This window comes from Mercenaria mercenaria, chromosome 11, assembly GCF_021730395.1.
Source record: "Mercenaria mercenaria strain notata chromosome 11, MADL_Memer_1, whole genome shotgun sequence".
NCBI lineage: Eukaryota > Metazoa > Mollusca > Bivalvia > Venerida > Veneridae > Mercenaria > Mercenaria mercenaria.
The window spans coordinates 54,256,344-54,280,983 of NC_069371.1; the positions used below are offsets into that span (position 1 = coordinate 54,256,344).

Genomic DNA, 24,640 nt, shown 5'->3' on the forward strand with positions numbered 1-24,640 from the left:
AAGAAGCATATAGTATCAGAAATGCAGAGGTGTAATTATGTACTTAATAATTATGATAACTGTTTATAGGTAATATTACCTTTTTCTGTTCATGCTGCGCTATATGTACATGCTTTTATATACTTACTATCAACATATTCATAACATGTCATGTATGATTACATATCTATTGTATCGGTATTTTCTTTTTCTGTTCATTAGCCAAAGGCAAGTTCTTGTCGATGTTTGCTAATAAAATGTTGTTGTTGTTGTTGTTGTTGTTGTTATTTATTGTTTTGGAAAGTGGTACTGCAGTATGGTGTTTACACCTATCAAGGTAACCAGCTGTGTTTTATAAAGCTCGACAGACGGATATATTTGAAGTGTCTATGGAATTATTTTAGCAATTCTTTCTTTTTTGTAATTTAAAAATCTTATTTATATATTTCTGTTACCTTTACCACATAATGGACATCAATAGTCCATAACAAGCAATTATGTGCATTATAAAACATTAATTTCATAACAAAGTCCAAATATATGTAATTCCTTTTATAGGAGCAGTTTTTGCGTGTAAATTCCAGTTGAAAGTATTATCTATGTATATGCCTAGAACATTTTCGTCAGTTACGTTTCTAAGAACGATTTCATTTATAGAAAGGTGATCAGAATACTTATAGATTTATCAGGATTTAAAGCTATATTGTTGGTTTTGCTCCATCTTTCATGTTATTTAAATGATATTGAAGTTTTATTTGAATATATAGTATGTTGTCTTCAGATTTGTATAGAGTAGAATCATCTGCAAATTAATCTATGATTATATTTTCGCTTGTGTAAGCTATATACAGTACATAGATTAAAAAGGACAATAAAGGTTCATATATAGATCTATGCGGAACACCAGAAATAATTTTCATCGGTAAAGGCTGTATCACCATTTTTGTTACAATTTGTTGTCTGATTGACAGATATCAAATAAATAACTATGACATTTTCATGATCAACTAAACTGAATGTTTTTTTAATTCAAAAGTACAAGCCCGACAAATTTACCTGTGTCGCACACCGCATCGTTTGGAATGTAGAACTGTTTCATTGAAGAAGTCATCCAGCTGCCTCAGGCAAAGTTGGTGTTTCGGATGCTTGCCAGTAATTATGCTCGTATGGGCGACCTGGGGTCTTCCTCCACCATAAAAAGCATATAACCTATAATTGTGTCGATGCGATGTAAACACAACAAAATGGAAAGATATATAATGATTCCCTTAAAATACTAGTTATACATCATATTTTTAAATGTGTCATGTTGCACTCTTTCCACTTATAGTAGGTCTGAAGTGATCAATGATTCCAGGAGTTTTCGCTGTACATTAAGTGCTTATGACAACCTACGCATTCGCTATGACATATAAGGTTAGGATTGTTGACATGGCCAGTGTGGCAACGTTAAATGTCGCAACGCCGCTAAATGTCGCAACCACCGTTAAATGTCGCAAGGTTGACGTTAAATGTCGCAACCACCGCTTAATGTCGCAAAATCGTCTGCCGCTAAATGTCGCACCTTTAACGTTAAATGTCGCAAAAATTTGCCCACCGTTATATGTCGCAACTCCAACGCTAAATGTCGCACAGCAAAATAAGATAAGTTAAACATTCTTCACAACTTAGAGATAAGGCTGGGTAATGCATGCTTGATTTTGGAAGGGCTGACTTGACCTTTCACTCTAATCTGCACGTTTGCTTTTCAGTGGTTTCGGACCATACATACGTTATATATTTCATATCTAAAGGTTTGAGCACTAACGTGGTACTCGCCGCAGTACTAGATTTATTTCAGGTCTGAACTATATAATTCTATGGAGTCCTGTTTAGCTCATGAGACATTAAGCTCGCGCTCCGTATTGTCGCGCGTTGTATCGCATGTCTTTAGTCGACCTGAATTTCGTTACACAGCAGGTCGGGGGCCAGAAATTGTTGATGGAGGATGGGATTGGGGGGGGGGGGGGGGGGGGGGGGCACCAGTTTATAACAAAAGATCACCGACGACGTGCGGTAGGTACGGGGTTCCTCTGTCCGTATTTGTGGGACAGATAGCTCAGTGGTTTGCACACTGTCCTTCCAATCCTGAGGTCGGGGTTCGATCCCCGGCAGCTACTCGGGAATTTTCAGAAACGCTTTTCAGTGTTTCCCACCCAGCAAGAGGTGTACTGGTTAGGAACCCAGGCAATCCTTGCGTGTATCAGTGCTATACACTGGGCACGTTAAAGAACCAGGCTGTTTATTCGCAACGAGCTAGGCTAAGTTAGCCGGACAAGCCTGTATCTGATTTCTGATCTCTCTGTGGGGGCTTTGTCTCACTCTGTCCCTCTGGTCAGATCGCTCTGTGTCTGTACTAGTAGAGGATGATTTCGCGCCCTGTGTGGCTGCAGTTGCTGTAAAGCGCCTTTGAACGTGTTTATCATGAAAAGAGCGCTATATAAATCTGGTATAATAATAAATAATAATAATTTTTTTTTTATATACAGGTATGAAATGTTTGCCTGTGGTGCATTTTTGTCTATTTTTAGGTACGTACTAGAGGGGCACTCCCCTTATTTTAGGTGGTTAGGGTCTTTTCCCATTTATAGTTCTGAAATACAAGTATGGAATGCTGGACTTTTTGCAGTTTGTGTTCAAAATTTCGGTGTATGGGAGGGGTTATCCCTGTCATTTTCGAGAGTTCAGGGTCTCTCCCTGGGAAAGTTTGAAAAGCAGGTATAAAATGGTTGCCTCTGGTGCATATTTTTCTTAATTTTATGGTACTGGAGAGGTACTCCCCCCCCCTCCCCCACACACACACCTGCCGCATTTTAAGGGGTCAACGGTTCTTCCCCCTGGGGAATTTTGAAATATAACTATAAAATGTTCGCCTCTGGGGCGCTTTGGGTCTACATTTTGAGAAAATATTATTTCCAAAATAGTTGGGTGCAACTTTGATGAGTATAAGTCACTATTAAGCCAACAAGGGTGGGGTTTGGGGTGGGGGAATCGGCTCGGGCAACAATCCAGGCCTGTTACACAACGCGACACGAAGACTGTATTTTGTAGCTGTAGAAAACGAAAGTTTTCTATTAATCAGCCATGGGTTCTATTTCTTTGTTTGGAGGTTTACATTTAAAGTCATAAGGTAACTATCAAGCATCAATGATGGAGAAAGATCCTATGTGGCTCTCTGTACATTCTTTCAGGTAAAGCGGGAATTTTGATATTATTTTACTTTTAGTCTCTTAAAAGTGTTTGGTTTAGTCTCATTCCCCTCATTATCCTACTTTTTCCGCCTACCCACACATAACCCTCTCTCTCTGCCCCCCCCCCCCCCCCCCCCCCCCCCCCCCCCCCCCCCCCCCCCCCACACACACACTTCAGAAATGTAAATATTTATATTTTCTATTAATTGTCTTGGTGCTGTGTGTTTGTGTCTTAGATTTCTGTGTCGTTATTCACCCCGTTCCCCACCCATACCTAACCCCAACAAACATACAACACTGTTACCAAATCGTATTTAGTTAGAAGAAACCTCAGAATATTACTGTCCTAAAACACTGGCCCTATTACAAAATAATTTCACAAATATATTTCTTGCGTGACTGTTCAAGCAAGGTGTGGAACTCAGGTGAGCGATCTAGGGCCCTCTTGTTGCTATACGTAACATCACTTATCATTAAGATAATTATTTGTATTACATAAACCTGTTAATTTTTCTTCACTCAAAAAAGGAAATATACACAAGGAATTGATAATCATAGTGTCAAATAGGAAGTGCGACATTTAGCGTTTGTGTTGCGACATATAACGGTGGGCAAATTTTTGCGACATTTAACGTTAAAGGTGCGACATTTAGCGGCAGACGATTTTGCGACATTTAGCGGTGGTTGCGACATTTAACGTCAACCTTGCGACATTTAACGGTGGCTGCGACATTTAGCGGCGTTGCGACATTTAACGTTGCCACAGCCAGCAAACACGATCATGAACACTCTGTCACGATATTGTCGGATTTTTTCTACTCCTGGTTAATGTCAATACTAAAGGTTTTGCCGACAATGCCATTTCTCTTCGGTCACTTTTTGTTGATTAGAAAGGTGCTCGACTTGCACAGCAGGAATTTGTTAAGCTTTTTGTTTTGTTATGTGTAGAAATATTCCGGAGTATTGCACAGTAAAGTAAGCAAGATAAATATCAGTTTGATTATCTTTAACATCCCTTTATTTCAAATTAATTTCTAAGATTTAAAGAACGAAGACAGATTCACATTCATTCCCATTTCGATTTGAAAACGACTCAATGTCGTGGTTACCGAAGACTGCGTTCTCTGTGTAGTTAAATTGAAATGTTAGATTAATTTGAAGTCTGCAAATTATGGCAGAAAATTTTATGTGTTGATTGCTTGTATACCACCTGCGTTTTTTTATGAAAATAATATGATGACAACATGCATGTTTTGAATAATTTACCATTTTCAAGTTATCTTAAGAAATAAAAACAAATGTAACGTTATTTATACAACACCACCCATAACGTGAAAGTAATTGTGATGTCATGAGAAGCGCAACGCAGCGAAAACAAACCGACAGTAAAACAAAATAACAATAAAAACGAATTGTAGAAAGTAGTAAACGTATACATTTTCTGAATCTTAGATAAAAATGTTTTGAACATATGAAATGGTTAATTTCATTTGTTAGCACCCAACTGGCTGGTGCCTTTTCACCTGACGCGTTACGTGTGTAAAGGCTAAATACTGAATTACAAGTCATACAAAATTCTAAACTCAGAGGAATGTTCAAATTTTAGAAAATTCAGAGCCATTTTTGTGGTTATTTCAACATGTATTTTCCATTCAAACATATCATTTTATTTTGGATATTGACCTAGTTAGGCGTTAGAATACGTTAACAAATAATAACCGACAATTATGTTATGTAAATGCACATGTATACAGTATACTTTCTACTTATGGGTTGCTTTGTGCATGGTTTGGTGCATATATACCCCGTATAATTTCTGTTTATGACACATTTGAATGGCAAACAATTTTAAAAAACAAAAGCAAATATTTCCTTTCCCATCAAATGCATTTGTTAGTAGAGCAACAGCCTCTGCAGATTTGTTTTAATGATGTTTGCTCTAAAGAAGTTGTACTGTATATTTAAAAAATGCAATCAAATTTTCTTTTTATTTAATTTCTTTTCAATGGTTTTAACCAAAGTTAACCCAATCAGTAAATATCTATGTAATGAGCGTTGTTCTTTGATACACATTAATTACAGACAAAATGAGTGTGAGCATTTATACAAGTACACTGTCTAGAAGTCATTGAATCATTATATGTGACATATGTTAACTTTTTATTTTTGAAATTGTTTACGGATGAATGAATTTTCCAAAACCACAGCAAAATGTTTGTTTTCTTTGAATAAATCGACTTCATTTTACTCAACACTGTTAGTGATAATTGATATACATGTAGTATGCTGCGTCTTTCTTTCCTTAAGAAAAATGATTTATAGCAAAAGTGTGCTTCAACACTATTTATGTACGATGGGCGGTTATACGTCGGGCGTAATAATTGCACGAGGGTGCAGCCCGAGTGGAATTATTTGTACGACGTATTACCGCCCGGGTGTATAAATAGTGTTAAAACACTCTTTTGCTATAAATTATTTCGATTCTAATATGCCCTTAAACTAAAACAGTCGATAAAATATAGGAGCGCTCTTTCTTGGTCGCAACAAAAACTTTGACGTCACCGCACTAACCGTGACGTCATTCTAGCGTAAGAGTGTTTTAACAGAGACAAGAATATTAGAATTTATTTTTTCGTCATTTGGAACGTCATAATTTTAATATATATATATATAATAAAAAAAAATCCAACTCACAAACATTTAACATGTATTCTGTTGTAATTTTGTTAATGCCTAAAGTGAGAACTACTGTCAATGTTTAGGATTATGTGTACTATGTAGAACAGGATGTAAGTGATATTTAGTTAATTCTACAATTGTGAGGTGTTTTGTATCTCATTTGATATTCCTATAACACTATACTAATTCCAATGCCGAGTTGGTGATGTTCCTAACACAATACTAATTCCAATGCCGAGTTGGGGATGTTCCTAACACAATACTAATTCCATTGCCGAGTTGGTGATGTTCTTAACACAATACTAAGTCCAATTCCGTGTTGGTGATGTTCCTAACACAATACTAATTCCAATGCCGAGTTGGTGATGTTCCTAACACAATACTATAATTCCAATTCCGTGTTGGTGATGTTCCTAACACAATACTAATTCCAATGCCGAGTTGGCGTACGTATGATATGGGCAAGCCAAAAACGCATTTTAACCCTTAAAATGACGTTTAGTGTTTGCAGATCTTGCTACATATAAATCAGTACTATATTTAATTAAAACTTTCTTTTGTGGAAAAGCAGTTACTATCTCTTCTAAGGATGCGTCGTTAATCAATGTGGTTTGTGGCGAATAATGTGTTACACTTCCCCTTCATAGTTTTTGTTTAACTTCAGGCATTCATTTGCTATCCATACGGTTGATCTGATTATCAAAAACGTTCTCGAATAAATGTATAATGCTTATAATTGCATCTTTTCTTTCATGTGTTAGTTATTCAACTGATACTTTGATTTAATCATATTTTATTGCTTATTACTATTTACATTTATAATAACAACTATCAAAAAATGTACATGTACAGCCAAGAAAATAAGCAAATGGGTCGGGCCACAAGTTCTTACAACATCAGTAAACTGCCCTTCCCAAACAGTAGTAACTGATACTTTAAGCTATCTTGACATCACACTAACTGATTTTAGCGCATACAGACAAAATTAGGCAATTTGTGTCAAAACCTAGTACCAATAATTTAGAAAAACGTAGTAGGTGAAAAAATAGATATAAACCCGTTCGGTACTTATAATTATTAGTATCGATAAACACATACACCGTCCAAACAACAATATGTGAAACTCTCTGTTATTATAATGAACGTGTTTATATGAAACTATTCAAGTGGCACATATTCCTTAATGATAAATTGTTTCTTATAGGGAATACATTGAAATTATTTTTGAGTACATTCTTTCATCTTATGATCAAACTTCAACATGTAAGTTAGCATATTATTAATTCTGTTAGATACTTTAATTAAAGCGAACGTTAAAGTAAACGATATAAACATTCTAGTGTATAGATACTAGTGGTGATTTGCATTAGCTACGCGACACATTGACAGCAAAGGAAAGAAGAAAAATGTATGTTTTATATCGCTAATAAATAGTCTGTTGACAAAATTTTAGCAATGTTGAACTAAGAAATATATTTTATATCTTTTCAGAGTTCATACGAAATGAACAACAGAATATGACTGGTAAATCCATGAATTTTCGACCCTATTCTGTCGTTCGTTTCACATGAACTCAGAAAAAATCTTCATTTCATCACCATGCAAAACAACTGTGACGCCATTTAAGGTCTGAGTTCTTCCTGACTACGTGTGGGCGTGGTCGAAGCAGCGGAGCGTTATGACTATGCGGACTTATTATCTGAAGAAGCTTTCGTGTGTACGGGCCCTCCGTAAGGATTTTAATTTACCCAATATACAAAACTTTTTCACCTATATAAGAATACAGTTCGGCAACAAAAGGAGGTTTTAAGTTCGGTCGTAGAAATCTAGCGGTTTGCCGTAACCACGGAAACGGCTACAGAAGCTGATAATCGCGGAAACTAAAAAACTTTCTTTTGTCATATTTCAAAAAGCAATGGTATTAGAAGCTTGATTTTTTCATATTGTTATTAAGTTATGAATACCTATTGTTTGCAGTTATTATATTTTAAATATCTTATTAAATTTCTTAATTGTCGTCAGCACGTGCAATTTTAGTTATTGGCACGTGCATTCAGTTGTGAACCAACAAGGTACTTCTTTTAACCAGAAAATATTGTCTGGACTTAATTACAACTATGGCTGATTTTTGGCTTGAAAATATTGTATAATACGCATGTAATTAAAATTCTAAAAATTTTGATACGTCAGTTTAACACAATTTCATATATCATTGCAGCGGATTGCAATTGCATGCCATATACGTTATTCATTCGCTTCCTTTTTCAATACACATGGACAATGAAGTTAGGGAAAAACTCGTTGAATCTCGGCTTGGAATATTTAACATATATAATATGAAAAAAAAAGATTATCAAAATTAATTAATTGTTGGAAAACATGTGAATAAATTCTTTTTTTTTTTTCTTTTTTTTTTGTGACATTGTTACCTGTCAATATTGTATAGATACGCTTAACATATAATGCATGCATAAAATTGTTCTTATTTTTGTTGATATTTTTACTATTACTGTAACGAATTCATGTATTTTAAATTTTATACTTCTATCACTTTAATAAGTAATCATATAACCGGACTTCTCTCCATAATTTAGCGGTACAATAATGGGAGTTAACTGGGCCTAGAGTAAAGACTTCCAGTGTGTGTAGAACGGTTCTATCAAGGTGATGCTAACGTACATGCTTATATGGAAACCTGGTGCGCCATGTTATCTGTCAATTGCTAAATATCAGATAACAATGCTGACTGCCAAACACCTTATGCAAAATGTTTTGAAAACGAAATGACATTTATTAAGTACTATGGAAGGCTATGAAAAGCCGGTGTGCCATGCTAATTGCCAAATACTAAATGAAAAACAGTTATTGCAAAATGCTATTTGCTATATGCCTAATGTCAAATATTATCTATGAAATGGTACATTTGTAATTGTCAAACAATAAATGATAATTGTTAATTGCAAATACGAAACAATAAATGCCAAATGCGTATTGCTACGTACTTCTTCAGATAAAGAACTGAATATATCAGTGTATAAATGCATCCTGTAAATAGTCGTTGGCCTTTGTAACATAACTTTGTCTCTATTAAAAATATTTCTTAATATTTTAGAGTGAACAGTTTCGATCATGTCATCTCATAACACTATGAACATGTTATTGCTTCAAATCAGGCTGATAGAACTTCGTATGTTTTCACGTGATTAAAAGTAACATTCATTTGTGTAAAGGATACAGATTATTAACTCACAAAGTTAAAGCATTTGACGAGTAGTATTTGCCATTTGGTAATAATTATAGGCAATTAGCACAAAGGATATGGCATATGGCATTTGATATGTATTGAAGGCCAGTGCGCCATGAATACAGCCAAATGTTAAATGACAATTATTTAATGCAAAATGCCAATAACTTAATGCTAAACCCCAAATACCTAATGCTAAATGCCAATCACTTAATGCAAAGTACTTATATAAAATACAACATGCCAAATGCGATATGCCTATGGAAGGTCATGTGCAATGATAACAGCAGAAAAGTTAATGCAAAATGAAAAATGCTATTTACGAACTGCTTAACTTCAAATATTGGAATTCGAACGGAAATTGTCAATGATAAATGCTTTTTTGATAAAACAACAAATGTCAAAATGCTCGTTGCTAAGTTTCCATTGAAATAAAGTGCTGAATATATCAGTTATATATTCATTGCCCTTCGTTACATAACTTTTTTCGCTGTTACATATCTTAGTCTATTATATGATACACATTTTACAGCAAAATGTTTCGGTTCCATGTCCCTGTAACATTTGCAACGTTATTGCTTTAAATTGGACAGGCAGAACATTTTTTTCTAAATGAGTAAAAGTTACATTTTCGTTTTTGTCGTTTTGGGCGACCTGTGAAGTTTCCACTTTTCTCTATTTTACATTCATTAGTTGAAGAGATAAAGATCAAGAAGATTGATAATTTGAGAATTACCATTTATCATTTGACAAAAAGAATTTGTTTTTATCTTCTTCTTCTCGTTCGCAACTACATTGTCAGACCAGTAGCCTTGACGAAACTTCTGATTTGTCGCAGATCCTCAATGCCCCGATACAGTTTCTGGTGCATCTAGGTATCTATCGGCCAAGTCACAGCTCGCTCATGGTCATGCCTTTTTACATCTCCGTAGTATATGCTCCGCAGTCTAATCTTCCTCACCACATGAACAAGTTGGCGATGGTGCCAGTCTGTATTTCTTGTACATGTGAGCATTTAGCTTGATGTGCCCCGAGTGAAGCCTGACCAACATCACTTGTTCAAGGAGACGAAAAGCATCTTTCTCTATCCTTGGTCTCGTTAGTGCTTTGATGATGGTGACTTTCTTCTTGTAACTCACAGGTTTTTTTGGTTGTTCTGACTGAGCTTCTAGCTTCGCCAGTTGGTCTGCCTCTTCATTGCCTGCAAGTCCACAATGGATGTAATCCACTGAAGTGCTACTCTGCTGGTTATACTCAGGCTTTGCATTCTCCAGGCTAGTGCGGAGCTTTATTTTTGATCAGATCTTCCATAACAGACAGTGCATATGTGAGAAAGACGACTGAGGAGCTTTCTTCTGCCGAGTCTTCAACCATTGAGACTGCATTTATGAGTGCTTCAGTCTCTGCCTTGTAATTGCTGCACTGTTTTCCTGTGGCTGCATGTAGAGTTTTTATGATATTTAGCATTTTGTATACGGCATTTAGCAATCTGACTAAGGTACTTGATCTTCTAAACGAAGATCTGAGAACGACCCATTCACATTCGTCTTCTGTATATTTTGGATTTCCAATATTGCTATTTTTATTTTCGCAAATATATTTTGATTTGAACCAATCAGACTTGTTCGAATGCCAAAGAGTAAGAAAAATTTGCAGCCAATCCAGGGCTCGAACCCGGGACCTCTCGCTTACAGAGCAAGTGCCCTACCGACTGAGCTAACCTGACCTCTTTCGACATAAACATTTTTTTTTAATTTTTTAAAGCTTGCAGAATGTTGTAAGTTAGCTTTTGATTGGATAGCGGAAGGGTCGTCAGAACGAGGCTATCAATAGCTCGTTGTCAGATCCTATGCGTAGCGTAATAGGATATGTACTTCAGATACAGTCAGATTGCGACATTTAGTATTTTGTATGTAGCATTTAGCATTAAGTATGTGACATTAACATTAAGCTATTGACATTAAGCATTAACAAATTCTTATTTAGCATTTGGCAGTTAGCATAGCGCATCGGTCCCCACTAACTGCGCAGGGACAATGAGCCTCAGTGTTACGAATAGAGAAGTTCGCCAAGCATGTAAGACGATGTTAGATTACCTGTTATTGCAATTCAAAATGTAGTTCCATGTTGTTGATGAGATCTTGTATATGAGTCAGATAAGGATGTGACAGTTATAGCTTTGGCTTAGCTGTATTGCTTACTGTATTGAGAAAAGATCTAGATTACTTTCACTGTGAATTTCCATGTCTACATGTATACGGGTTATCGCTAAATGACAAATTTCAAGGGAGTATTTTCAGATGGTGATGTTTTTCAGACAGATAATGTTTCTTTAATATATATAACCTAACATCTCAATATATATATTTTTCATTTTTGGTGAGAAGACATGTTATATATAATGGCTATATATGTGTTTTTATATCACTGAAACGCTGTAAAGCACTGAAATGAGGTCTCAAGATTTAATTGTTTATATAAAACAAATGAAGAATGTAACCTTGTACCATTTCGGTATTTTCCCTATAAGCAAATTGATTCTAATATAGTGTGCATATTGATAAGTACCGGAACAGTCGTACAAAGTTGCAATAAAGAATAAATCCTAGCACCGAGACGTCTAGGATTTATTCAAGTTACTCAATTTGAGTAAGTGGTAGTGCGTGGGGGTGGGGGTCAGGGAATTGGCCATCCGCAGTTATTCATTAACACTTGAAATTCGTCATTACACATCGTCCTATACTTACGTTTTATTTGCTTTTTTAAAACGAGATTATGGTATGTGTATGTTTTTCAATGTTTAGAGTGTAAGTCACCATAGTAAAACGATCATTTGGATTTCATTTTGTTTTCAATTTGTCAATGAACTGTAAACTGTTTTGTATATAAAATATTGTAACTAGAAATATGCGACTTATTGAAGCAACGGAGCCGGAATGAAAATGTATAAAAATAACATTGCAAACTGTCACTTTAACATGTATTTTTTCTTTGTTACAGCATGCATAGGATGTATATTGCTACTACAAACGTGCATGAAAGAAATACAGACATACTCTTTCAAAAACGTCGTATTTTCATTTTAATTTTCCATCCTGTCTATATACAAAATATATAGTACTTGATAACATACCGATGTTGTTGATATCTCCGGAAAGTGTATTGCATAATACGAGATTTCAACAGAGTAACAATAACTGACCCACCCCGAAAATAAAAAATACGCAAAACATTATTATTTTTTTCGCAAATTTCATCGTACATTCTTTCTACATGTACATTAGCATCACTGTGGTAGAACCGCTCTACACACACTGGAAGCCTTTACTCTAGGCCTAGTTTACTCCCATAATGGTTCCGCTGAATTATGGAGAGAAGTCCGGTAACATGGTTAGTTATTAAAGAAACAGAAGCATCAAATCTAAAATACTTGATTTCGTAACAGTAATAGTAAAAATATCAACGAAAAAGGGAACAATTTTATGCTTGCATTATAATATGTTAAGCGTATCGATACAATACTGACAGCTAACAAAAGGCAATGTGACAAAAACAATTTATCCACAATTAATTAAATAAACTTTGTTGTTTTTCATATAATATCTATTAAATATTCCAAGCCGGTATTTAACGCATTATTAATTAACTTCATTGTCCATATGTATTGAAAAAAGGAAGCGAATTAATAGCCTACTAAGTATGGAATGCAATCCGCTGCATTATCATATAAAATGCTGTTAAACTAACGTATCAAAATTTTTAGAATTTTAATTGCATGCGCATTTTACAACATTTTCAAGCCAAAAATCAGCAATAGTTGTAATTAAGTCCAGAAAATATTTTCTGATTAAAAAAGGACACCTTGTTAGTTTACAACTGAATGCACGTGCTTATTACTAAAATTGCACGTGCTGAGGACAATTAAGAAATTAAGCAAGATATTCAGAATATAATCACTGCAAACAATAGGTATTCATAACTTAATGAAAATTTGAAAAAATCAAGTTTCTAATACTAATACCTTTTGAAATATGACAAAAGAAAGTTTTTTGAGTTTCTGCGATTACCAGCTTCTGTAGCCGTTTCCATGGTTACGGCACACCGCTAGATTTCTACGACCGATCTTAAAAGTCAATTCTTACTTTACCTAATTGTTTTATCATAGTAAAAAAGTTTTGTATGATGGGTAACTTAAGTATGGCATATATTTTGAAAGATTCCTCGTATATATCGTAAGACAGTAGACTGGCAAATGTCAATACAACGAATAGGAAGAATGTAAATATCAAGAGATAACAAACGCCGTAACGTCCGTTTATCAATTGCGCAAAATCAACGCGACATTACTGTAAATATTAATTAAATGCAGATAATATACACATTGATAAACGTAAGTGATGCAGAATTTCTCATTACACAACTAAAATAAAAATCCTGATAATATTTTTATCGCCGCAAAAATACTCTATGTAAGTTTATTTCCACACCATATGTCCAGTCTCTGAAGGGGGACTTTGTGCACGAGAGGTCCAGAGAATTAAGAGACCACTTTTTCAGTTCATGTTTGTCTTGTTATAGATCAAATATTGTAATATAAAGAGACCTTATATGTTCAGAGACCACTTTTTGCCCTTTTTCTATATGGTCTCTTAACGCAAATTGTACTATAAATATGTGTATATGTAAACTTAATTTATATTTGAATTATCATTGATCACTTCAGTTTGATATATCTTAAGTTAACCACGGATCGTTAAAGGGTTTTACAACGGCCTCCAGTGAAGTAAATTAATAAGCATTCTAAATACTGGGAAAAATAATCAAACTTCTAAACTATCCTCGATTAATCGAGTTCAAAAGACTCCAAACAAAACCTCTTGACATCTTATCAAACGTATATTTCCCCATATATTTAGAAAACAGAAGTTATTTATGACTGTTGTGCGCAAATTTATAAATGGATGAGATGGAAGCCAACTCTTTATTCCGAAAGTGTATTCCTGTCAATAGTTTTGAAAGATGTGTCGCAACTTAATGATTGATGGCATTGAAAGTGTTATCCTTCTCATGCTTTCCTCCGAGTTGATTTGATTATCTTAACCGATCCTTGAGAGATTTTCACGTACATGTGTAATAAGAAACTCTTTCATTAAAATACTTACCATTCCGTCTTTCCCGCATAATTAGGTTTCCGCTGTAACCTGATACTTGTTGCTTTCTTGACGTCATAGTAACCCCATTCAGTGCTTACGAACAAAAATAGAAACATGAAACTGAAGAAAATAAATTGCTTCATATCTGAGCTCATTAATGATTGTGTTTGGCACTTGAACAACAGACAGTATCTCTGATGTATTTTTTCATGTAAGGGATCCGTTTTACGTTTTCCGGCTGTTGTACGGAAAATCGATGGTTCTAGCCAGGTGTCCACCCGTGGCTGATAGTATGGTTCTAGCCAGGTGCCCACCCGTGGCTGATAGTATGGTTCTAGCCATGTGGCCCACCCGTGGCTGATAGTACGGTTCTAGCCAGGGGCCCATCCGTGGGTGATAGTACGGTTCTAGCCAGGGGCCCTCCCGTGGCTGATAGTACGGTTCTAGCTAGGGGCCCATCCGTGGCTAATAGTATGGTTCTAGCCAGGTGCCCACCCGTGGCTGATAGTACGCCCGAAGGGGTATTTTAGGTTTTTCCTCCATCACTATATAAAATATAGTTGTGTTTCTGTGACGTTGAACACACCAGAAAAGTACTGAAGAAAATACAAAATGCTGCAAAGACAAAACTATCTGGGAAACATTTAATGTAATGGTCTTAACATATATTTTTTTTAAATATTTAATTTACCTTCTACGGTGAACGACTGCATTCATTGTAGAATTCTTAAGGGGAATAGCAAATTGCTCGAGTTACCCAGGGATTGGAACGATTCAAAAAGAGACTATATAAGGAAAACGGCGCGCGTCCACGTGAGCTGCACGTGTGAGGCCAAATGATCGAGCCATTAAACCCCGAACTGTATTTTGATGTAGATTACATGTTATTTAGAGTATTTTCTGATATAAAACAAATGGTTTGTAGTCTCTAAGTAAATCAATATGATAAACCTTACAACAATGGACATGTAATAAATAGCACATAATTTACACTCTGCTATGGGATGGTGCTGAAAAGGAAATTAAGTTGGCACATTCGTAGCTTGATGGGTTTGGCAAATACTTCTAGTCATGTAACAAAGCAACAAATATTAAAATAAGAACAAGAAGTCAAAGAGGGAAACTAAATGGAATCAAATAAACAAGGAAACTCAATAATTCAACGATGTATTGATCGATCAAGTTCCTTATTACTTAAATTCACTTTGGCAAAATTTCGAGTTTTATAGCAGTGTCCTGTAACAGAATATATAAAGGATTTTTGTTTGTTTCTGTATTACGGGAACATCAGATGCACTATTTTCACGAGTGACGCAGCCATGAGTGGAAAATACAAATCCGGTGTCACAAGTGATATGATTATCTTAATGATCTTTGCCATACTTTGTCACCTTATACTTGTTATTTTGTTTATTTGTTCATCGTAATCATGATCATTGTCAAAACTGTAAGTGGACAGAATCAGGGCTCCAAGTGTTAGTAGGTGTTTGGTTTGATTTGATTAATTGTATGTCAAGTTTAAAATGTTACTATATAAGGTTTTCATACGTAATGATTTGCGCAAGACACTAATCTCAACAAAAGAATTCAATCAATATTATACTACAACAATTGTGTCTAGTGTAGACAACTATTTTGCAATTTGAATATGTTTGGCGACCAGTTGAGAAAAAAGAAAACTATATATATATATATATCTTTTCATAAAGCGACTGACTCAGTTAAAGCTGATTCCAGATGCATTTAGTCCTCCTAAATTACCAATAACCTGTAGTTTTGACTTTTCACAAGACACCAATGACAAACATGTCAAATACCTTTTAACAAACCTTATTCACTGGGTATTTAAAACTTACAAAATTTAATGTCAGTCGGTAGTGTACAAACCAAGAAAGACGAAAATGATTTTGAAACTTCATGACAAACTGTAATTTTCAGTTTTGTAAACAGACCTTTATTGTCATCTCTTGTATGAAACAAATAATTGCAATCAATATTCCACTGACATGAGCACGAACACAAAACAGACAATTTGTGATAAAGAATCAAAATTTGCATTATCTTAACAGATGGAGAAAAAACGGGAAATTAAGTATGAATCAGTTTCGAGTGTAGCGAATATTTCTAATTTCCTAAAACTACTACATTTTAGAATAAAGGAGAAGCTGCCCGGATGTAGATACATGGTATATAGCATTTGATATGTAACATTTAGCTTAATGTATTTGGCATTTTCCAGTAATTTGCATTTAGCATCAAATATTTGTCATTCAGCATTGGCAGTTAGCCTTCCATAGATTTACACTACCTTTTTATTTTAGTTTTGCTCGAAGAAATACACAACTGAAAGGTATTTGAATTACTACACACGATGAATTTTGCAAGATGATTTATCAGCAGCAACGGGGTGAAACTTTATCTATTGTACAATGCTTGCCTTTTGGTGAGCATGTTGAGGTTAATCCCAATACCTATCAACCTGAGGGATTGACCGAAGGGCTCAGCCTAAGGCTAATATCATTTTTCGCAAGTCGACAGATTCCCATAAGTTTACTTATGGTGTAACATAGTTATTACGTCATAGTGTTTTAAAAATCCAACGGATTTTTTTCAAGACATGTAGAATTGATCCAGATACTTTAAATTTGCGAATATTGACTAAGGAAAATCAGGATCTGGCTTCCATCTAATCCATAATTATATACAACAACAACCAGGAACTGTATCGACTACGAATAAGGACTGGTTTAGTGTGTACACTGTTACAAATGAACATGTATTTTCTTACTTGGATTTGTGTTTAATTCTATTTTATATCGTTCTAATAATTATAATTAGCGGATTACTGATTAAACAGGGGGAGTAAGTGAGGAGTGACTTTGTAGGGTGTGATGGCAGTGCATTAGGATTGGCAGCCAATGTAGCAAAACATACTTAGGTTTTACGCTACAAAAAGAGACTTTTATGGGAAAAAATCACAACGTAGATACAAGATGTTCATTTGCAAAAGAATAAATATTCGACTCTGTCGCACCATTTGAAAAATTAAAATAAATATATATTAAGGTTTAGGAGTATATCACCAAAACACAGAAATATTTTATAAACGAACAACATCGTTACCAATATTTTACCTGATCATTACATGTTCTGCCGAACTGTCCCGTACTGAAAATATTCTGAAAAAGTTGTCCCCCTTTGAAAATGAATGCCATTTGTAAAGAAATAAAAATAAACAATCGCTGAAAACTGTGTTCCACCTAGTTATGTGAAATTTCAACACTCGCACGCTATTACAAATGCATCAAAACAAACATGTGTAACAGTTCCTTGAAAATGGTGAGTTTTTAAAAGCGCTGGACTGTCTGGAAGTGGGGCCTGTTTAAACAGTTCTTTTTTCGGAATTCAATGCTTGTATCAGTAAACTGACACTTGTTTTGTAGAGTAATATAAGTAATATACACGCTATCATTACAGAAACAACAAAACAAGTGTCAGTATACTAATATAAACATTGAATTCTGAAAAAAAGACTGCCTAAATGGGACCCACTTCCAGGCAGTCAAACGCCTTCAAAAATTCACCATTTTCAAAGAACTGTTACACATGTTAGTTTTGATTCATTTGCAATCGCATGCGAGTGTTGAAATTTCACATAATTAAGTTGAACACAGTTTTCAGCAATTGTTTATTTTTATTTCTTTACAAATGGCATTCATTTTCAAAGGGGGACAACTTTTTCAGAATATTTTCAGTACGGGACAGTACGGCAGAACATGTAATGGTTAAGTAAAATATTGGAAACGATGTTATTCGTTTATAAAATATTTCTGTGTTTTGGTGATATACTCCTAAACCTTAACAACATGTGAATTGCCTGATTGATTTTCTTCTCCCGGTAAAACATGCCCAGATCCATGAAAAAAAGTTTATTATCTGTAGAATACTTCAACAGGATAATAAATATTCTCAATATATGAATAAAGTGGCTACAGGGAAAAGAATAAGATACCTATCACAGGTTTTTGCTTATTTTATTCAGTAACTATATGCCGTAAACAGAGACTGATAGTGATGTTTTTTAATCGCCAAGGGAAGCATTAATTCTTCATTTTAGATAACTATTTTTTATATCTTTGTAAAGAGAAAAGAATGACGAACACTTCAATAGGATAATAAATATTGCGTGTTTATTCTAATTAAAACAATATTTGTTCAAACTTTTTTTACTTCTTTGTTTCTATTGGAAAATATCAACCAGATAAAAATCGATATCGCACTGCCAGGTGATTTCAAGGGGGATAATTTTACCGATAAGACGACAAAATTTACGTAATTGTTGATCATGTATGCAAGAATTAAAAAAAATCACTTTCCTAATGTATGACGGACCATTTTAGATTAATCAGTTTGAGCTAGATAAGTACTACGTTCTCTTACACAGCAAGACTACTACGAGCAGGTGAATAAATAAGTTCAGTTATTACACGTCAGAATTATCCGTGGTCGATACAGTTCCTGATTGTTGTTGTATATAATTATGAATTCTGCTGGAATAGATTAGATTGAAGCCAGATCCTAATTTTCCTTAGTCAATATTCGCAAAAAAAATAATAGCTTGACATTCCGTTGCTATCCTTCACCTTGATTTGATTATCTGAGTCTATGGTTGAGAGGTTTTCATATAAATAGAAATTATTCCTTTTAAATACATTTAGTTCCGTCTGCTGTCTCGTGTAATCAGGTTTGCGCCTACATTTAGTCACCTCACACTTGCTAATGTCCGTAATCCATTGATTGCTTATAAACGGAAATGAAGACAATAATTTTCGTCAAATCTGAGTTCTTTAAGGTAACTCTGCACGTTTGGATAAACTAGAGCTATCACTGAAGGTGATGAATGTACCCCCCGCATGCACTGACACAGCACATTGCAATTTGACGCACACAAGACTGCATAATTATGTGGACTGTAAGTATAAAGACTCTATGTATATAGTATAGTAACAAAAAAAACAAAGTCCCATAGCTCTGCAGAATATTTATCTAAAAGAACGTAACATGCACCATGCACAAGTAGGGTTGGTACTGATCACTTGTGTCAAGTTTCATAAAATTGTGTGCAAGGGTTCGGGATATTAGGTGCGCACAAGATTGCATATGCAGACTGTATGTATATAGTATATTAACAAAAAAACAAAGTCCCATAACTGTGCAGAATTTCTGAAAAAACCTAACATGCACAACTAGGGTTAATATTGATCACTTATGTTACGTTTTATTAAATTGTGTGCATGTGTTCAGGAGATTATGCGCGCACAAGACTGCATATGCAGACTGAATGTATATAGTATAGTAACAAAAATCAAAGTCCCGTAACTCTGCACAATTTTTTTTCTGAAAGAACCTAACGTGCACCATGCACAACTACTGTTGTTACTGATCACTTGTGTGAAGTTTCATTAAATTGTGTCAAGGGGATAAGGAGAGTTGGTGCGCACAAGATTGTGTCTATGTATATAGTATAGTAACAAAAAACAAAGCCCCATTACTCTGCAAAAAAAAATTCTGAAAGAACCTAACTGCATCATGCACAACTACTGTTGTTACTGATCACTTTTGTGAAGTTTCATTAAAGTGTGTCACGGGGATGAGGAGAGTTGGTGCGCACAAGATTGCATATGCAGACTGTATGTATATAGTATAGTAACTAAAATCAAAGTCCCGTAACTCTGCAATTTTTTTTCTGAAAGAACCTAACATGCACCATGCACAACTACTGTTCTTACTGATCACTTGTGTGAAGTTTTATTGAATTGTGTCAAGAGGATGAGAAGAGTTGGTGCGCACAAGATTGTGTCTATGTATATAGTATAGTAACAAAAAACAAAGTCCCATAACTCTGCAAAAAAAAATTCTGAAAGAACCTAACATGCATCATGCACAACTACTGTTGTTACTGATCACTTTTGTGAAGTTTCATTAAATTGTGTCAAACGGATGAGGAGAGGTGCGCACAAGATTGTGTCTACGGAAAGACAGACAAGACAGACAGACAGACAGACAGACAGACGGACGGACAGACAGACAACCTGAAACCAGTATACCCCCCTTACAACTTTGTTGTCGGGGGGTACAAAAATTTTACTATGCAGAATTTGAGTAAACTCTGATTGTTCAAAACTTCAGAATATACTTAGAACATTCGGCAAAAAAAAAGAAGTGTGTGTTTGATCTTTGCTAGATTTTATTCATAATGGGTGTCTATGGGAAAATTGGTAAATCACAATTTAGTTGACATTTTCGCGAATAGAAATTTTCTACAATGTAGATTTTTATGAAACGTTTTCACTATCGTAAATAAACGTATGGTCTATAATATAGTGAAATAAAATATATAGGTGCCTTTGCTTGTTTTATGAGATTTTTTCCCATGATTAAAGTGATTTACGTATTTCATGCTGATTAAGACAGTATTTGTATATATTCAATATGTCAAACTTTTAAAATCATACTTTATTTCTAGAAAGACAGTAACCTTGCCGTTTTAATGGATTTACTCACGGGTTGCAATTAATTCATAAAATGTGTTTCCTGTCTGTATGTCGGGTTCAGGTTTTATTCTGTTTCACGGACAAATGACGTTAGGCAATTACTTCCGATGTTTTAAATACGCGGAACTACCTTAAACTGTGTTGGAAAACTATGCTGAAACAAAAAATCTGGATAACATTTGACTACCTTTGTTATCTTCAAATATTACTTAGTAAATATTACTTACTATAAAATACTAAAATGCAGCATTCACATACAGATCTTAAATAAAATACATTAATTTCTTTGCACACTCGTTTGACATTTCGGTAGATTTTACCAAATCCAGCAAAATACAGATGACTCTCGTGATGTTAATGACCACTAAGATTCCTACACTGATTACAAACTTTTTGTTATTTGATAAAAAATCAAATATCTTGGTTGTTGCTGTTTGTTCTTTAAGGTTCGTTTCTCGATTCAGAATTTTACGGAAAAAGTAACGTGTAACACTGAAAATGATGAAAGTACGTGGGAACTTTCTTGTTGTGTGTCTTTGAACTCGAAGTCATTTCTGATTTCTGTTTACGGCGCTTCGTTTAAATACGCTACTTTAAGAAAGTGTGCTACTAGGAACGTATTTCATTTTGCTTTATCTATTCTATAATATATAATTTACGGTATACAAGAAACTCTATCTTCCGCTGGTTGAAGGTGCATATGTGAATATACGGGCTAGGGTAACAGTTTCTGTGTACCGCCATAACAGTTACAGTCGAAACAAGTATGCCTATCTGCAACAACAGCCACCAACAAATTATTACTTTTTCAGATTTACTACATTTTGTTCATAATGATCATTACAGTCTGCGCTCAATCGAAAACATGGATCTATCTACTGTTAAACCTAAAACGAACTACCTGAAACAAACATTTAGCTACAAAGCTGCACACAGATGGAATTCACTTCCTTCTTACATTAAACTTCATAATAATAACAATATAACCGCTTTCAAGCATGATTTAAAGAAGTTTCTCTTGTTACAATAGTTTTTAGCAATTAATTACTTTTAATTGCAAGAATTTTGTTGAATTGATGTTACTGTATTCGTTTCCAATCATGATAATATTCATATTATCTTATTATTCAAATCTGGAACTATTTATTATCTTATGGGACAGACTTTCTTTTTTGTGTGTATCTTAATTGTCATGTATAATCTTTGTGACGCATGGTAATTCTTTTAAAACATAGTTATTGTTATATTACGTTTATTTAAGACTTCTTTAAGGTAGTTCTGCACGTTTGGATCGAAATTTTTTCTACAATGTAGAATTTGATTAAACTCTGATTTTTCGAAACTTCAGAATATACCTAGAAAATTCAGCAAATAAAAAAGACAATTTTTTTACAATGTAAATTTTGATGAACCTTCTCACAGTTTTAAATAAACGCATGGTCTATAATAATTGATGAAATAAAATGTATAGGTTCGTGTGCTTATTTTTGAGATATTTGACCAAAATTAAAGTGAACCGGACATTTCACGCTAATTTTAAGACATTTTTTTTAAATTTTAAACGTGATATATATTTTAATATCAATTTTGACTTTAGAAATATAGCAATAGTGCCATTGTAATAAATTACTCACAAGTTTTGATTAAATCATAAAATTATTTACTTTTCCGTAAGCCGAATCCAGGTTTTATTCTACGTTTTCCGGATAAATGACGTAACGCCATCACTTCCGGTTAATCAAACGTGCAGAAGTACCTTAATTTGAGACGTGTTTGTCGAGAAAATAAGTAATTCTGATATGGGTATTTTTGTATAAATGTTAAATTATAAATTGACTGTATGATTGTGTGCATGTGTGAATGTATATCATGCAGTTGAAGGCCATACCGGAAATAAGTTGTAAAATATCTGTATTGGTACACTTAGTACGTCACCTTCAGAAAATAAAGTTATTATTATTATTATTATTATTATTATTATTATTATTATTATTATTATAAATTCTCGCAAACAATCAAATAACTGAGAACAAAGTATATTATCTTATTCGATCCCTGTTGATATAACACTGCACAGTGGCTTATCTGTCATGAAAATGGAAGTGTACATTTCTTCAGTTATCTCTAAAGGAGCCATCTAGCGAAGTTAATGCAAGTTGCAAAATATGATGTCATCTTTACAAACATGATACAAAATGACTGCGGCAAATGTAGATACACTCATACATTAGAAAAAGTGTTTTTTAAGCTTTAGAGAAAATGTCATTGCATTGTTTACCTTCCTCTGGAGTAATTGAGATTCTCGATCTAACATCCCCAGAAATGACGTTTGTCTGACGTAAATAAAACAAAAACATTATGGATTTTCGCAACACTTCTAGATCTATTAATTATGCAAAACTCTAGTCAGTTAGCTGTCTGGAAGAATTTTAAACATTTTCGTAATAATGCCAACTGCATTTTTATTCAAAGGAATAGTAATTGAGGCGTATGAGACACTACGCTATGTAGACTTCTATTGTGTTTTAAACAAAAAAGGAAATATATTCCCATTAGTTTACAAAATATTATGGATCAGAAGTTGTGTTTATAAATCATCATGGTAAACAATGTCTTATCCAAACGGTAACTTTCATTATGAATGGTATGTGCAGTACGACGGTATTACGTGATACAAATCGCGTTAAGTATAGGTTAATAAATGGGGGAGCGGTGCCTTTGAGTGATAATGGCCCTGGCAAGGTGATAATAGCCCGAGGGCTTTAGCCCGAGGGCTATTATCTTCTTCCAGGGCCATTATCACTCAAAGGCACCGCTCTCCCATGTATTTACCTGTTTATTACATGTTTACCTATAATATAAGTAAGAAATGGTTTTTTGTGTTTTTTTTTATGGGTACATGCATCTTCTGGCACAATAAATTTCAGCTTTTCAGTTTCTATATTATTTGTACAAGTGTCTATTTACTGTAACCTAGATAGTTGTACTTTCTTGCTTATTGCATAGTTTAGGGATAAAAATACGATATTCACGAAGAATACACGATGTTACGCTCAAGATGATAAAATAAAACGGAAATATTCGCTGTTTTACCTCCACGAAACGCCATGACGTCATTTCTGTTTACGGACGTTAATTTCCCGCGCTAACGCCAGGGCCATTATCGATAATGGCCCCGGGGCTTATTATGATAATGTGATAATGCATGACGCAATGCGATAATGGGAGAGTTTTCAGCACAAATTTGTTACTATTTATAGGTACTCATGTAATAAATATAGATATTTATAATCGAGGCAGTTTACCTCAAGTAAAGCGTTACAAACGCTTTTCAATTTTCATCGTAAAAAGTAGTAAAAACAACTAATTCTCATGTGTTTCCATAACATAAAGTCTGTCAGTAATTAAGTTTCAAAGCGTTCTTAAGAAATATAGCATTAATTTCCAGATTTCTAAAAAAAAAAATTTTTTTTATCGAACGATCTTGAGGCCAACAACACTGAAAAAACTCGTAAGAATGAGATAGATCTATATGTAAACACAATCTGACAAAAATATCGATTGTTTCATCCATGCATCAGTTTTGAATGCGCATGCTTAAAGTGTGTAACACAATAACAGATCGGGGCTTATTATTGTTCCACTATAGTCGGAGCTACGGAATTTGTTCTTATGTTTATTTGTTTGAGTTAGCGCCATTTTCTTAATGTATTTCAGTCACGAAAGTCGGACAGTTGGCTATTGTTCCTTGATTGTGTACCGGTACGAACCAGTTCCAAATTCTAAATAATGTTCATCTTT

General features: G+C 34.4%; 1 protein-coding gene across 2 annotated transcripts in view; it reads left to right on the top strand.

Annotated features, from left to right (window-relative positions):
- The window catches only part of LOC123531664 (sodium/potassium/calcium exchanger 3-like), a 101,329-nt gene that overhangs the window by 55,829 nt on the left and 20,860 nt on the right, over positions 1-24,640 (top strand). The window lies entirely within an intron of this gene.